The 16480-nt window shown below is 51.1% G+C and overlaps 1 protein-coding gene across 7 annotated transcripts in view; it reads left to right on the plus strand.

Moving 5' to 3' along the window:
* The first annotated feature begins 1244 nt into the window (after window positions 1-1244).
* The window catches only part of DLGAP4 (DLG associated protein 4), a 141519-nt gene continuing 126283 nt past the window's right edge, over window positions 1245-16480 (plus strand). For 6 of the 7 annotated variants that reach the window (XM_037811003.1, XM_037811004.1, XM_037811001.1 and 3 more), the window contains exon 1: window positions 1245-1491. The gene's annotated coding sequence lies outside the window, so the exon portion shown is untranslated. The remainder of the gene's footprint in view (window positions 1492-16480) is intronic. The other variant, XM_037811005.1, reaches the window with a different exon arrangement.

Raw genomic sequence — 16480 nt, forward strand, 5'->3', positions numbered from 1 at the left:
GGGTTGAGGCCCTGCCCTGCCTTTTCCTAGGCATGTGCTGGGGATAGGTATGGAAGTTCTCTCTGTGCCTCAGTTTCTTCCTTTGTAAAATGGGATAACGTCATAGGGCTGTGGCAAGGGGCAGATGAAGTGAATCCTGTTACTGGTCCTTGGCAGTCTTGGTTTCCATCAGATCCTCAGGAGAATCTCTGAGTGCTCCACAGGGCCCTGGGGCAGCCGCACGAGAGAGCTGACCCCCCTCCTCAACTATGACCTTCTACCTATTCCTGCGGTGAACTGACCCGTCCCTCCCCTCCCAGGGCCGAGAGGCTGCAAGCCCACTGAGGTTCTGGGCTCCAAGTCAGCTCACCCTCCTCTCTCTGTTTCTTTACCTGTAAAATGGGGGGAGGGAGGGTGGAAACTGAGGCCTCCAAGGCAGCCAAGAGGCTCCTCTGGGGGTTGGGGCAGGGGAAGGTGGGAATGAAGGGCCTTTTCCTTCTCCCGGGAGTGCCTGGTTCCTGCCGATTTACAGATCCAGGCAGGCGCGGTGGCACCTGTGCAGGAGAGGTGGGTGGAGGGGACACCTGACTTCCCTTTGCCTCTTGCATAAGATGTGCTACGTGGGTGGCGCTTGGAGGTGGCGATGCAGTGAAGGGCCTCCTGGCCGGAGCGCAGGGACCCAGGAGGAGTCTGTTCAGAGGGCCTTTATTAAGCTCTCACTCCACTGTGTGCCAGGTATTTTACCTGCACTTCCTTCTTAATCCCCACAATAGCCCTCAAAGGAGACATTCCCATTCCCAGGTGACAAGTGAGGAAACTAAAGCTCAGAAAGGGGAAGCTGCCTGCCCGACATTGCCTAGCCAGGGAGGGGCTGGGCAGAAATTCCAGCTCAGGACTGTCTGACTCCGGGCCGGTTCCTAACTGCCTCCATCCAGGGAAAAGGAGGGAGAAGCAAGACAGGGAGCCATAGCCACGATGTTCTGGGGATCCGTGCCTTCAGAACCCCAGCTTCCCAGCTGCTGTGGGGATTCTGTGGGTGGTGGGAAAGGTGTTGTAAATATGCATGACATGCAAATACACCTCTGAAAAAACAATGTGGGGAGCCCACATTGGCTGGGATGCCGGAGTGCTTGGAAAATATAGTGTTGTACAAACCCCCAGGTTTCTCTGACAGCTGCTCCCCCTCCCTTACCTCCCCGGGGGTCCCGGGGGTGAAGGCTTATCCCGGGCGCCTCCTAATTGCCATCCCTTCCCCATTCCTGCAGGCACAGGCGACCTTGTGAGCAGGGCCTCCCCTGTGCCTGGTGCCTAGTGGCCCCGTGCGCAACCTGGACTTGGTTGCCCGACCTCCTGGCACCGGCAGGAGCCCTGTCCCATCTGTTTCCACCAGCACTCTGATCGGGGCCTGGAGGAATGTGTGTGCCAGCCCGCGGTCCAGCGCCCGCTACCGAGCTGACACCCGCCCGAACCTGGCTGGTCCCTGTTTTCCCACTGCACGTGGCTCCCTGGTTGGTAAGTAACTGCATCCACAGTCCCAGGCACATGGGAATCGGGACTCCTCGTTGCCTACCTGTGCTTGGCACAGTCGGAAGATGCCCAGCTGTCCCACTCAATAGTGCCCACAGGCTGGCCAAGGGACCATAGTGAGAACTTTCAGGCATCTGGGCACAATTTATAGGTTTTCTGGCTTGTCTTCTCTGGTCTTTCTGACAACCCAGGAGGTGGGCATGGTGATCATGCTCAGTTTACAGAAGAGGAAAGAGCCTCAGAGAAGGAAAGCCATTTGCCTGAGACTGCACAGCAAGCCCAGCTCTGCCCATACCCATTGGTGAGCTCAGGCTCAGGAAGAGAAGGGGAGCAGTGAGCCTTGCTGAGGGCCATGGAACCTCAGGGGAGGCCCTCAGAGTTCCTGAATCTTGGGGGGATCTTGTCAGCCCTGGCCCCTCCTTCCTGTTCCACCCCCACTCCTCTGACTCCTGCCTTGGCTAACCCCCACCCATGGGACATGGTGCTGGCCTGGCAGCATCTCGGACCATCCATCTGAGGATGCCCAACACAGGCGAGCCTCGTCCCATCATCCTTCCTCAGTGACAGGTACCCCCTCAGCGTCAGCCCCTGCGCCTGACCCGTCGCCATACTCTTGTCTCATCCTCACGCCAGAGGCCATGCTGGCATAACCAGTCTAGTCCACTAGTTGAGGAAACTGAGGCTCAGCAAGGTCTGATAGCTTGTCCAGGGTCACCTGGTCACCACTGAGCACCACCTGGGACTGTAGGTGTAAGATATGCCTCCTTTCTGGCCTCACCTCCCCAGGGAAGAGGAACGGCTGCTTCATACCCACTGGACAGCCAGCTAGCACGGTGCCCGGCGCCTCATGGGTGCACGGTGAATAGTTGTGGAAGGAGGAAGGACGGACAGGAGGAGGGAAGTCTCTCTCACCTCCCTCAACCCAGACACCAACAGGGCCCAAGAGCCAAGTGGCTCTTTGTCCAGCTTCTGGGCCCTGCTGACTCCCAGAGGGTATGCGGTGCGCTCAGGCCCGTGGCGAGTCGGCCAGCCCCTCTGCTCTCAATTTTCTCATCTGCCAACAGCTGCCTGCTGCCTGATGGGACTGTTATGGGAAGGAAAAAGACTCGTAAATATGCATAATATGCAAATATAATGGGATAATAAAATACCTGTTGAGGTTCGCAATAGATAATGTCTGTAGAAGTGCTTCTTAGAGAACAAAGAGCTGCACAGTTGTGCGGTGCCAACTTTATTATTAATAACCATGAAAAGTGCCCCCTTAATTAGCTGCCTCCCCAACCTGACTCCCCCAACCTGGCCCCCAGCCTGTTGGAGGGACAGCAGACAACTGTCACATTTGGCTGAGGAGCTTTCTCAGGAGAGGCAATGATAAAGAGATCTCGGGCTGAAAGATGGGTCTGTGGGGTTTAATCATTTGCAACCCCTCCTGGCCCTGCCCAAGGAGGCCACAGACCCCTCCCCAGGGACTAAATGTGAATAATAGCAAACATTTCTTGAGCAGTTACTTTGTGCCTGATGTTGCGCTAAATGCCTCAGTTTCCTCATCAACTCACTTAAAATCCCTGAGGCTTTGGGTGAGGTTGATGGGGAGACTGAAGCACAGACCAGGGAGAAAGGGCTCGCTCATCTGACAACACCCAGCCTTGATGATACTGCCGTTCCATGCCCGCTCCGGCCTCTACGGCAGGCACAGCCAGAGGGCCGAGACTGTGGCCACTGAGCACTGAGCAGCGTAGCTGGCAGCCCCTGGCGTATGTGGCCCAGTGACGGAGAACGGGATTCCTTGGCACAAGCTGGAGAGCAGCCATCAGCGTGGCACGGAAAGATGGAGGCCTGGGCAGCAGCGAGGGAGGTGTGATTGCTGCTAATTTGCTAACAAGCTGGTTATTTAAAGAACAGCCTCAGCTGAAGCCGGGAAACGGATGGGGCGTCTCCAAGCCCAGGGCAGAGGCAGCCAGGGACACTTTGGCCCCAAGGGTCAGGAGGCCTGGGCGTCTGGCTGGGCAGGGCAGCGAAGTCACATGGTCACTTACTCACTTAGCTTTTCCTACACTTGTTACTTCTAATAATAACAGTGCCACAGAGTCTGGAAAAGATTACCTTTATTGGGCAAAAAGGACATAAGGATTGGGACTGGGCATGAGGGGTTCTGAGAGGCGGGCACTCTTCTGTTTCTTGACCCAGCTGGTGGTCAGGCAGTTCTTTACTTTGTGATAATTCATTGTGCGAAGCAATTTTGTTTTGGGCACTTTTCTTAATGTGTTAGATTTCACAGTAAAAAGACTAAAAAGCAATTATATAATAGCTAGTATTTATTGAGCACTTAATAACTGCCAGGCTGCCGAGAGAGGTAAAGCTGCTTGTCATGTGGCCAGAGAGCACTCAGGTGGCGGAGGTGGGATTAGAACCCAGATAAGCCAACTCCAGCCAGCATCCCTGTCCCCTACGTATCTCAAAACTCTTGCAGCACCGAGAATTGGGCCCAGGAAGCTCCCCCCGGAGGGCAGTCAGTCCTCGGACTTTCACCTGTACCTGCATTGTTAAGGCTTGGGAGCCAAGAGAGGGGTCTGTGGTCTCCAGGAGCAGGTGAGGATCTCAGAAGTCTGACAGGGGTCAGAGCAGAGCATGGAGCCATTTAAAAGTGATAAAGGACAGGAATGGGGCATCCCCAAGGACAGCCCAGGGGAGGAGGCCAGGGCCTACTCAGCTCTCATTCAAGGTCAAAAGGAGTGATCGTGTGAGACGGGGTCAGCCCCAATCGCTGAATACTTTGAACCACTGTTTCCTAAGCCCATGCTATGTACCAAGCACACTCCTTGTGTTCCTTAATCTTTGTAACAAGCCCATCAGGGCAGCAGTTTTGGCCCCATTTTACAGATGAGTCATCTGAGGGTGACGGAAATGTTTCGGAACTAGAGGTGGTAGTTGCATAATATTATGAATGTACTAAATGCCACTGAAATGGTCACTCTTAAATGGTTAATTTTATGTTATGTGATTTTCACCCTTGATTTGAACAACAACAAAAGATTCACAATGTGGTGACCTGCATTACATGGGACAGTTCAAGCTGGCCTCTCTAAGGAGGTGACATTTGAGCTGAGACTGGAGGATGAAACGGACCCAGCCATTCTGCAGGGGGGTCATTGTAGCACAGCTGATAGTAGCAGGCAAACTGGAAACAACCCATTGTCCATCACTAGGGGACCAGTTAAATCCATTTTATTGCAGCTGTTCAGAGGTGCCTGCTGCAGCTGTTTGAGACAGGACTGTGGATCTAAATTTATAGTTGCAGAAAAAACTTCATACTGTGTTGTTGAGTTTTAAAAAAGAGAGGTTATAAAACAGCATAGGTAGCATGATATCATTTTTGTAAAAATGATATATGTTCTTTGCTGTCCTCTTTCTACTTTTCTGGATTTGGAGTCTTTTCCTAAGTGTTAGGACTTGGGGGAGAAAAATGGGGGTAGGTTCTAGGGCTCCCACAGTCCTTCCTGGGGCAGATTTCCTCTCTGGCTCCCAACCAAATAAATTGGGATAAGGTATGTGCTGGGAATCAGCAGATCTGGATCATACCTCAGCTCCACCACTTCTTGGCTGTGTGACCTTTGACAAATCACTTGCCCTCTCTGAGGCTGTTTTGTCTTGTGTGAAACAGAGATAAGAGTAGAATCAGACGGTGGTTTGGGGCTAAGTGGGTTAAACCATGTGGAGGGCTGGAACAATGAGTACTGCATCACTGGTGGCTGTTGCTGTTCCCGCGGTGACTGCCAGAGATAAGACCTACTATGTGCTTGTCACGTCCTGCCTGGGCTGTCAGGGATGTCCAGCTCTGTTCCCCTAGGGTCGTCTGTCTCGTCAGTCACTGAGAATCAGAACCAGGTGGGGGCCGAGGCCCAAGGAGGTGGGCAGCTTGGCTGGGTGCACACAGCAGGCTGGACCCCACCCCCACCCTCAAGCCTCAGTGACCTCCCTGCCAGCTCACTTGCCTCTGCCAGCGAGCACTCTCACCAGAGATGCTGTTATGGGGATGCCCTTGCCCTTGACAGCCACTGATTTCTACCCAAGAAGACAGATGCTGCCTTACAGACACTCAGAGAATCTTGGCATCTTTATCTCATGCATAGAAACTTATGCTCATGAAATCAAACTCTTGGAATCATAAAATCTTAGTGATAACTAATCGGGCAAGTGCAAACATACGGACTTTACACATGAGTTCATTCTGCCTTTCTAGTTGATGGTGGTAAGTTAGAAACTACCCAGTTATCTATCAGTGAGATAAAGGTAAGTAAATTACAGCCCAGCTAGACAGTGGCATTCTCCGCGGCTGATACAGGCCATGCTGCAGATGTATACTTGACATGGAAACCCATCAATGGCACATTGTTTGGGGGAAAATAGGAGATTACAAAATGGTGGGTATTGTATGAGCTAATTTTTGTTAGGAAAAAATAAATATAAATGTATTCATGATCCAGCCCAAGGAAATACCAGGGAGGACATTCACTAAATATAGTTCATGGCATTTCTTCTGGATGGTAAGATATGAGAGAGCTCTTTTTTTTTTTTTTTTTTCTTTTTTCTTGTATCATTCACATCTTTTCAGGTACAAGTGACAGAAAACCAATCCCAAACTGATGAAAGCAAAAATGGAGTTTATTGTCTCATAACTGTAAAGTCCATAGGTGTGTTTGGCTTCAGGCTCAGCTGGTCCAGGGGCTCAGACAGTGTCACCAAGACCTGATTTTTCTCACCGTTTCCCAACTCTGCTTCCTCAAGGTTGGCACCATGTTCCCATAGGGTTTGCCTATAGAGGTGATGAGATACCTGTCCAGAGGAATAAGCAAGACTTCTTTCCTGATAGCTCAAGCTCGAGTCCTAGACTTGAGTCTTGGCACTGATAGGTCAAACCTGCAGGATGTGCTTGCCTGTCCATCCTAGGTGTTGCTGGGGAAATTCAGTACTCTGCTGGCAACCTGGGCCTTATGCAGTGCCTCCCAGCTCGTGATGGAGGCAACACTGCTAGAACTGCACGAGTAGAGAGTGGAGAAGGAGGGGTCCCCAAAAAAGTGTAGGCTGTGACCCAATAATATAGGTCAAATGGTGGCCAAAGCCACCAAAACCCTACCCCATACTTATCTGAATTTCCCACGATGCTTGACTTTCTTAATCAGGAAAGAATAATACACCTATTGTTGTAAGGAGTCCTGGGGCCAGGATCTTACAGTCAGAAGCTCACTGAGGCAGTCTTAGACTCTCTTGGAATCAGGACATCAGAATTTCTAAAGTACCAATTCAGCTCAGGAGGTGTCGGGCCCCTTTGTGTCAGAGCTTGTGCTGGGCCCAGGAAGGGGCTGTCCCGACCTCAAGGGCCTTGCAGTCTTTGGGAGCAACCAAGGAGCATGCAGGTGGTTTATCTGGAATATGGAAATATGGAAAGGCTAAGGTGGGAAGTGCATACAGGGCTGAGGGAACACAAAGGCCAGCCAGGGGGCAAGGAAGGCTTCCTGGAGGAGGTGACACTTAAGCTGAATGGCCAAGAAGAGTAGTGGCAGAAGCTTGTAGGCAGGGGAAACAATCTGTCAAAGGCCTGGAGACTCACCAAAACACAGTGTGAATGGGGAGACAACTCGCGGATGAGCAGGGGCAGGTCCAGACCACAGGCTTGGAGTGGCAGGATAAGAGCTTGGATTTGACCCTGAGAACAGCAGGGAACCCATGAAGGATGTGGGAGGAGGAAAGTGTCAGCGAGCAAACTGGCTGGAACTGGGAGCACAACCTCATGGGGCGAGACCTCACATGGGGAGGGAGAGAAAGGCCCTAATGGCTCCCCACAGGGGACTTAGATATCTTCTGGTCTAAATGCCTTCTCACCCTGGGTCAGGGCCCCTCCTGAGAGGATGGGCAAGGGCCTGCACATCCAGGCAGGGGGCACTGAGATGAGGGTGCCTTGGGTGTCTGCACACCCTGCTGAGATCTCAAATGGAGGCCAGAGAGAGTCACATCAACTTGACAGAAGAGGGAACATTTAAGCCTTTAGACACACATCTCCTGCCTCAGCCAATTCCCCAAATGCCCTCTGCATTTTTCAGACAAGAAAAGTGAGGATCAGAGAGGCCAAGCCTTTAGACAGCAACACAGAGCAAGTTAGAGGCAGAGTGGGAACGTAGACCCATTCTCTCCTGCCCCTGCCCCCTCCATGGCCCTCCTTCTTGCTTCTACACTGGCTTGTACAGCTTTTTTCCAGATGCTCCAACCATCCCAGATTATCCTGGTATCCTTCTGAATTCAGAAGTGGCCAGCAAAATTCTCAATCAAATGTTTGGTGACTGTTTATTTTGACAGCAGCATTTTTTATCGCTGATAGATCAAAACTGTGACATGCACAAGCTGTATTTTATGGGTTGTCTCTCATACTTCAACCTGTTCCACAGTCCCCATTTAATCATTCTTTCACTCACTCTACAGATATTTATTAGCACCTACCAGGAACTGTGCTAGATACAAGGCTACAAAGATGAACTAGAACAACCCCTGCCTGGGGGATTTCAGAGTTCAGCCAAGGAGAAAGGTATCTCTTTCGGCATGAACAGGTTGGGGTGTTACAGGGTAGTCAGAGGCGGATGCCGATTACTCAGGGATCCCAGGGCCAAAGCAGCTGCTTCTGTCCCTCTCAGCAGAGTTTTGAAGGCTGAATAGGAGTTCTTCAGGGAGAAACAACTAGGAAAAGTGAGTCAGGCAGAGGAACCAGCCTGGTCAAAGGACCTGCCTCCTGTAAGGCCAGAGTAGGTCACTGGGCCAGAGCCTGAGGGGTGATGGGAAGCTATAGGACCAGAGAGGTCAGCAGAAGCCAAAGCTTGGAAGGCCTCAACTGTTAGGCTGGGGAGTTTGAATTTGCTCCTTAGGGTAAATGGAAGCCAAGGACGTGGCAGTTCTGGGTGTTAGAAAGATCCTTGCTTGGAGCTGGTGTTGGGGGTAACACTGGGCCAGACAAGACCATGGGGATGGGGCAGAGAGATGTTTAGGAGAGAGATTTAACAGGACTTGGGCACTTGGTGGGTGCTGGAGGAGGGGACAGGGAGGGTTAAATTTTACTCTGGGCGGGGGGGGGGGCGCGGTGTGGGCTTGGGGTCCCTGTGAACCAGTGTCAAGGTGAATTCTGGCAGAGGCTGGGTCAGTGTCAGTGGGAGGGTCCTCTAGGTGGGGCCAGAAGGGACTGCTGACTTCATGGGACTTCAAGCAGTGACTGGTGAGGACTCCAGGGTCCCATGTCCCCACCAAGTGACTGGGGCAAGTGTCTTCCCCTCTTGAAGCCTCAGTAAAATGGGGGTGATGTTAGTGCCTCCCCAGGGATTATGGGAGGATTGCAGGAGCACGTTGGGAGGCCGGCTCTGCTCGGTGCCTTGCACTGAGTAAGCACCTGGTGACCAGAGGCTGCTCTGATTCCTGGGGTCCGGGCTACAGAGGTGGGCAGAGGAGCCGACTGGCCACTGGAAGCCTGGCCCCCAGCCCAGTTAGCCGTGCAAGGACAGCAGAGGGAGCTGGGGTATTTGGCCTGGAAGATGGAAACAAGAGACCTTGAGGGCTTTGCTCCCTGCACTCCTGTCCCGGGGGACAGTCCTCAGCTATGGGGGCCGGCAGGGCTGGGGTCTGACACTCACAGGAAAAGCCATAGGGAGGGAGATTCCAGCTTAGGTTAGGAAATCCTTTCGGATAAAACAAGCTCTCTGCAGATTGGCTAACTTGGGTGGCAGTGAGCTTCCTGTCACTGGGGGCGTGCAAGCAGCAGCTGCATCACAACTTGGCCGAAAGTCTGTAGAGTATTTGTGATTCAGCTGAGGATCGAGAGGGTCCTTTCCATCCCAGAGAGTCTCTGATTTCTCGTAGTTCCTGCTCTGAGCCTCGGTTCCTCGGCTATAATGCAGGGAAAAAGAAGTCCCTATCTTAGAGATGGTTGCAAAGGAAATCATCCAAATAAAGGGCTTTTACTCAAATTTGGCACATAGCAAGTGTTCTGTGAGGGGTGGCTATTATTTCCATTGTCAGTGTTCTTGCTGCTAAATTCTTAGGTGTGTTGCTTCCACCCGAAAGCCTCACGTTGCTCACCTGCCGAGCAGGGTGTTCGTGCCTGCCTGTCCTCAGGACCACTTTCTACCCTTCTTATCACCACTGTCTCTGTCTCCAGCTCTTCCCCCACTCACACACACATCCCCGGGGGGTGGTAGGAATTCCAGACCCTTCTGGGCCCCTTTTAGCTCCTGCTTGAGTGAGAGTTGGCAGGTTGGGGTGGCGGGCGCCATCCGCCTCCCATATGCTTCCTGCTATTTAGAGGAAAACTCTCCCCACGTTCCTCCAACCACACGGGCTGACATTTCCAGACAGACGCTGGTATCAGCTCTTTGGGGGATTGGCAGATAAATTTGGCCCCGGCTGTTGGGAAAATCTTCAGCCTTACCAGGGAAGCAGAGCCCTGGCTTGCCAACTTCCGTCCACCCCACAATCCTCGGGCCTGGTCCTCTGTGAGGCTGGAGCGCTGTTCTACAGCCTTGCAATTAGGGTAAGTCTTAACCAGCCCAGCCTTCTCCCAGCACAGTCCACGGCTGGGAAGTTGCAGCCTCCAGCTCTTGGCTCAGAGACAGCGGGCAGGAGTTGAAGAAGCAGCAATGCCCCTCCCCCAATGCTAAGTCACCTGGGTGTTGCCCAGCTCAGCCTGGCAGAGGGGCAGGTTTTAGAATCAAAAGACCTGAGCTCAAGGCCAGTTATTGTCTCTGTGGCCTTGAGCAAGTGGCTCCACCTCTCTGAGACTCTTTTTCTTGATCTGATTGAAGTTAGTATAATAATAGGATCCGTCTGATTAAAAGGACATAGAATATACATGATATGTGCTCAGCAAAAAATAGCTGCTATAATCATCATCATCATCATCATCATCATTATCATCTTTATCATTGTCACATTATTATTAGAACTAGAACAATGCCTGGCACATAATAGAGGGTCGGTAAATATTAGTGTTTTTCTCTTCTATCCTACAGCTGTAGTTACTCAGGGAATACTGGGGCATTTTGGGCTTCGCTCAAATAGGGGTAACCAGTGGCAGAAATGCACAAATAAGGACAGAAAGAGGTTGCCCCATCCGGGGTAGAATGTAGGTGACACCCCTCCATGCACGCAGGCACACACACACACATGCACACACACACACACACACTTCCTCTTTCTCTGTCCCCAAGTCTCAGCACCACCACCACCACCACCACCACCACCTGTGATGTCCTGAGGGTGCAAGGCATTAGCTTTGGTAAATGGAAGGCCCAGCAGGAGCCTGGGTTAGTCCTCAGCTCTGGCTGGAGGCTGAGTGGAAGGTTCAGGGAACCGTGCGTAGTTCTGTTTGTCTGGAGTAGAAAGGGGGTGGTGGGAAGGGGTGGGAAGCAAGTTGGAGCTTCATTCAGCACCTCCCAATGCAGCCCAAGCCCTGGACTCCCTGCCAGGCATTGGGGAAACTGGTGGGAAAGACAGGCATGCCTCCTGCCTGCAGCAAGCTCTGGTTCTGGTGGGGAAGGCAGATGATCAATGTGCAGATGGTCAACGAATAGGATTCTAGGTTGTTCTAAAAGAAACCCAGGTGCTGAGAAAGGGGGCAACATGGGTGGCAGTGGGGGTACCTGCTCGAGGCAGAGCAGTAGGGAGGGCCTCTCAGTGGCTTGAAGGATGAGTTAGAGCTAGCTCTGGGAAAACTGGGAAGGGTACTGGGTTGAGAGACAGAGGGGACAACAAGAGCAAATTCTGGGAAAGTGGCAGGAGCAATCCTAGAGGCTTTGAATGCCAGGCCCATCTACTGCACTGGCAGGAGGTCATGCTGGTGGTGGGAAGATTGAGAACCTGCTGGGTACACTGTCAAGACAGTCAGTGGGGGGATTCTGGATGAGGTGGTGGTGGGTGAGCAGAGAAGAGGGAGAGAGCATTTCTACTGGGGCCAGAATCTGAGCAGAATCCTCTGACATAAGCTGGGTACATTTTGAATGGAGGATCCGGACCTGAGTTTGGCTGGGGTGGGGGTGAGAGGGGAGGTCAGGGGAGCTTAGCGCTAGACCTGGGAGCAGTGAGGAAGAGTGCTGGGTGAACCTCACTTATTATAGTTCCACTCAATCAGTTGGAACTGCATTTGGCTGCATATAACAGAAGAAAAAGAAAAAAAATAACATTGGTTTAAATATCCAGGAGGTTATTCTCGTGTAGCAAGAATCCCAGAGGCAGATAGACTAGAGCCAGTGCAGCAACTCAGGGGAGCCATCAAAGTCCCAGGCCTCTTCTAGCTTCTGGCTCTGCCGTCCTAAGCATTCATCTTTCATCTTCATGGCTACAAAATAGCTGTCTGACCTCCAAATATTGTGTCTGAATTCCAGGCAGGACAACAGGTATAAAGGCCACATGCTGTCTGAGTCCAGCCTTCTCATCAGGAAAACAATTGGCTTTCCTGGAAGCCACCCCCACTGGACTTTTGCCTACATCTCATTGACCAGATGGTGTCACGTGGCCACCCTAGCTACCAGGGAGATTGGTTCAGTAAATATTTCTAACTGGACACTTCTGTTAGCTAGACAGAAGGGAAGAATGGCTAGCAGGATAGCTAGCAAGTTCTGCCCCAAAGTACCCACCTCATAGGGGCTTTTGAAAAGATTCTGTGAGAGAATTAATGTGTACAAAACATTTAGCACTTGGAACAGAGCAATCCTTTAATAAATGTTGGTTGCCTTTATTATACTGCTCTACCTGCACTCATTCACTCAATTTATTCATTCATTTGTTTAGCAAGCATATATTGTGTTCCGGGCACTGTGTATGGTGTTGGGGCATGACAGTGATGGTCCCTGCCCTCTTGGCCTTCACAGTGAGGAAACAGGCAGATTCATTCCACTTCGATCAGTGGCATGACAGAGGATTGGAATATCCATTTATCTGTGCCTGGTTTTTCTTACTGCTGAGGTCCCACCACCTAGAACAGTGACTGGCATACATTAGGCACTCAATAAATAGTTATTGAATGAATTAAATAACTTAAGAAATTCTCATCAGATGCCTACTATGTACTAGGCTCTTTGAGTCAGATAGAGAAGGTGAATGACACATCTTCCCTCCCTACAAAAGAAGCAGGGAAAGAAAGAAGTGGGGACATAGCCATGAAGAAGAGTGTTGTGCTTGCTGCCCCCATTGAGCTCACAGTCTGGGGAAAGAGCACTGGAGAAGCCTTCTAGAGTCCTGAGACCACATTCTGTTCATGTGTCCTGGGATAAGTTCCTTCCCCTACCTAAGCCTTACTTGTATATCAGGTGTGATCATCCCTCTGCAGGAATATCAGTGATGTTGGGGATGATGGTGTGTGCTTCCTATGCCCTGCTCCTTTGTGTGTGTAGGAGGCTGATACAGAGGCAGGTGGGCTGGATGCCAGCTTGCCACTTTAGGAGAGGAGGCAACTGTTGCAAGGATTGGATGGGACTCTATCTGAACTCCTTTGACATCTGCTGGGGGCCAGGAGGGCAGAGAGTCCAGGCCACGTCCATTCTTGCCTGGCTCCAATATCTGGGCCTCATAGCTTGTTGACAGCCAGCCAGGTGGGCATATGGCTTCCAGCATTGGATGTGGGTAAGCAGCAAATGGGCTGTGCTGGGTCCCCCAGGTAGGAAGTGAGGGTGATTGTAGTTATCCAAGATCTCTTGGAGGTGGGTAAGCTGTCTGGAATTTGAGGATGGAGATCTGGCTCTGTCACTTGTCTGGCTGTGTCACTTTCGGCAAGTTTCCTGACCTCTCTGAGTCTTAGTTTCCCTTTCAACAAAATGGATATAATAATCCATGCCTTACCTACCCCTTGAGGCCATGACCCAGTGCCTGGCACATAGTGGGCAGTCAACATTGGTAGTGATCATGGTTGCCATCATTATATTTTCCTTGTTGGGAGATGAGCAACAGGCATATATCGAGCCCATTATGTGCCAGATCGATGCTAATCACACCATCTCATTTTATCACAACTCTGAGGGGTGGCTTTTTCCTGTTTATCAGGTGAGATCACTGGGACTCTGCTGCCTCAGAAGGACTGATTTGATGACTTTTCTGAGGCTCCCGCTGAGCTGAAGTCCTGGGGCCCTTACAGAGGGGCTCGAGGCAGATCAAGATACTTGCTGTGAAACCATAGAAGTAGCCTATGAGGACAGAGATGGGGATAGTCAGGGCAAAAATAAATCTAGCCTTCATCAAATGGGTGAGAAGCCAATAAAAGATGGCCTTAGAGATCAGTGATGGACTGATTGAATCAATGGGATAGACTGAAGGATCAGAAATACTTTTCCTCTTTATTCAGTGTCTTGAGAACAGGGCAACGAGCCCAGCCCTTGAGATGAGGTGGCAACAGGCCTGTCCCTTGCTGCTGCTCTTGGCTGTGACACTCTACCCAGTGGCCATCACTACTCATGTTTGAAATGAAGCCAGGTGGTAAAAAAAAAAAAAAAAAGAAGAAGAAGAAGAAGGCTGGAGAGGCTCTCCTGGCCTAGAGAGATGGGTTTTCCAAGTCAGGAAATCTGATAAAGCCCCCTTGAGCTACCCCAATCCAAGGGAACTTCAGGTGGGTGAAAAACACATAGGAAATCAGGCATCTTTGGAATCAAAGATATGCAAATAGAAAAAGAAATGGAAGTAGCCTGTTTGGAATCTTTCAAATGATGTTGCCTTTCTTTAATGGAGCATATTACTAGCTGAAAAAGAGACTTTCAGTACTACCCTAGCATGGGGGAAGGGCTTTTAACGTCGGCTGTGGTTCAGGGCTATTTGGGGTGCACAGGGCTCACTTGCCCCATCCTTGGTGCTGACAACAGAGGCGTTGTCCATGGTGCTGAAGAGAGAGCGTGTCCTATCCTGGCAGCTGGGAGTGCTGTCCATGGTTCTGCCTTCAGGAGCGGTCTCATGAATCATTTCCAGGGCTGTGGAGGTCGGAGGCTTTGGCCTTGACAATATCTGAGGCAGAATTCAGGCCCATAATGTCATATAGCATTCACCCTTTTATGAGCTTTTTATACATTATTTCATTTGTTCTTAAACATCAGCTACATAGGAGGTACTAATATTATCCCCATTTTAGAGATGAGCAAACTGCAGTCTAGAGAAGTTAAGTGACTTGAGGTCTGTCTCTCTGGCCTCAGTTTCCTCAATCATAATATGAAAATTGTTAGTTACACAAACTAATGGGATGGTGCCAGGTTTTGTAAAGTGTTGCAAGGATGAGGTAGTATTAATATGGCTTACACACAGAGGAAGGCATGCGGGGATTGTTAAATACAGGTACTCTTATAATCTCATGGGGTTTCTTGGAAGGGGTAAGATTTGAGCCAGATCTGAAAGATGGTTTGAGGCTCAAGGAATGTGTAAGAAGGGACTGCCCATTTATTGAGCACCTACTACATACATGGCCCTGTGCTGGGCACTTGACAAGCATGGTCACTCAACAAGCCTTCTCTCCATAACCACTCTGGGAAGGGGTAACTGGTTCCATTTTACAGATATGGAAGAAGAGTGGGAGGGAGAGCCCAAGATTACTTAGCTAGAAAGTGGTGGATTTGAGAAAGGCTTTGAGGACTGAAATCAAAGACTCTAACATCAAAGCTGGAAGGGATCCTGGGTATCATCTGGCCCAGCCCAAAAATGGAGAGTGACCTGCTGGTGGCATGCAGAGTTGGTGGCAGGACCCAGATGGAGTTGACTTTTGCCATCTTTCCTCTTCCAGAACTGCACCACTACCCTCTCCTCACAATTGGCCTAGGCTACCTGAAGATGAGGGATTGGTAGGGTGTCATGAACAGGAACTGGGTATCAAAGAAACCCAAAGTTCAAGTCCTGGCTCTTATTTGTGAGCTTTGTGGCTTCAGACAAGCCATTTACCCTTTCTGAACCCCTGTTTCCTCAACTCTAACAGAGCAGAAGGACACTGTAATCACTGCCCTACAGGGTAGTTTTGAGGATCAGAGGAAACAGTTGATGAGAAAGGGCTTACAAGAGTTATTAGTAGAAACAAGACCCAGAGAGGGGAGCTGAGCTCCCCAAGGTGGCACAGCAAGTATCAGAAGCAGAGCAGGGCTTAGAACTGCCACCTTGAGTCACTGGTGCCACTTCCCAGTGGGACTGTCTGTCATGGCTGGGCAGCACTGGTGGCCCCAGCTGACAGACATTCTTTGAGGAGGAAAACTTGAACCCCAGAGCCAAGTGTCCCTGGAGGGGTCAGGGGCCAGGCCAGCTCTGGCTGCTCTTCCACCAGCCACTCTGACATCTCCAAGCTTAATATGCCTCATGGGGCTGCTGTCATGCCTAATTAGGCAGCCCTTGGCCACCTTCTCTCCAGGGGCTTGTCGTGGCCATCTGAGGTGACAGATGTGATCATAGCCTCTGCCCTTGGCAGAGATGGCTACCTGCTCTTGTGGTCACCTATGGCCTAAGAGATCAGACTCTGCAGCCCAGCCCAGCCCAGGAGGCCTCATCTCCTGGGCTCAGAAGTTTGGCTGCACCCTCCCCGCCATATCCCACCCTGGCTCCAAGGCCTGGCACTAAAGAAAAGGGAAGGAAGAAAAGATGGCAGGAGGGAGGGAAAACAGGAGGGAAGGAAGGCAGGGGACTTAGCATCACCAATCAACCTCCTCAGCTGAAGCTGCTATCACCATAGCACTCGTCCCTCCCATGTGCCCTTCACCAGACACAAAGCCCGCCTCATCCAGGCTTTCCTGCAAACCTTTCAGCAGGACACAGGATTATCTCCATATTACAGACCCAGAGAGAGGAAGTGACATAGTGGCTGAGAGGAGGGCTTAGCCTGGGCCATGGTCAGAGGTCAAGCTGGGGCTGGAGTACCATTAGGGCAAGGACAGAACTTTGGGCCTTGGCCTCACCTCCAGTGCCTGTGGACACAGAGCAAGCAGGTATGTGGAAG

Source organism: Choloepus didactylus, chromosome 19 (assembly GCF_015220235.1).
Source record: "Choloepus didactylus isolate mChoDid1 chromosome 19, mChoDid1.pri, whole genome shotgun sequence".
NCBI classification, from domain to species: domain Eukaryota; kingdom Metazoa; phylum Chordata; class Mammalia; order Pilosa; family Megalonychidae; genus Choloepus; species Choloepus didactylus.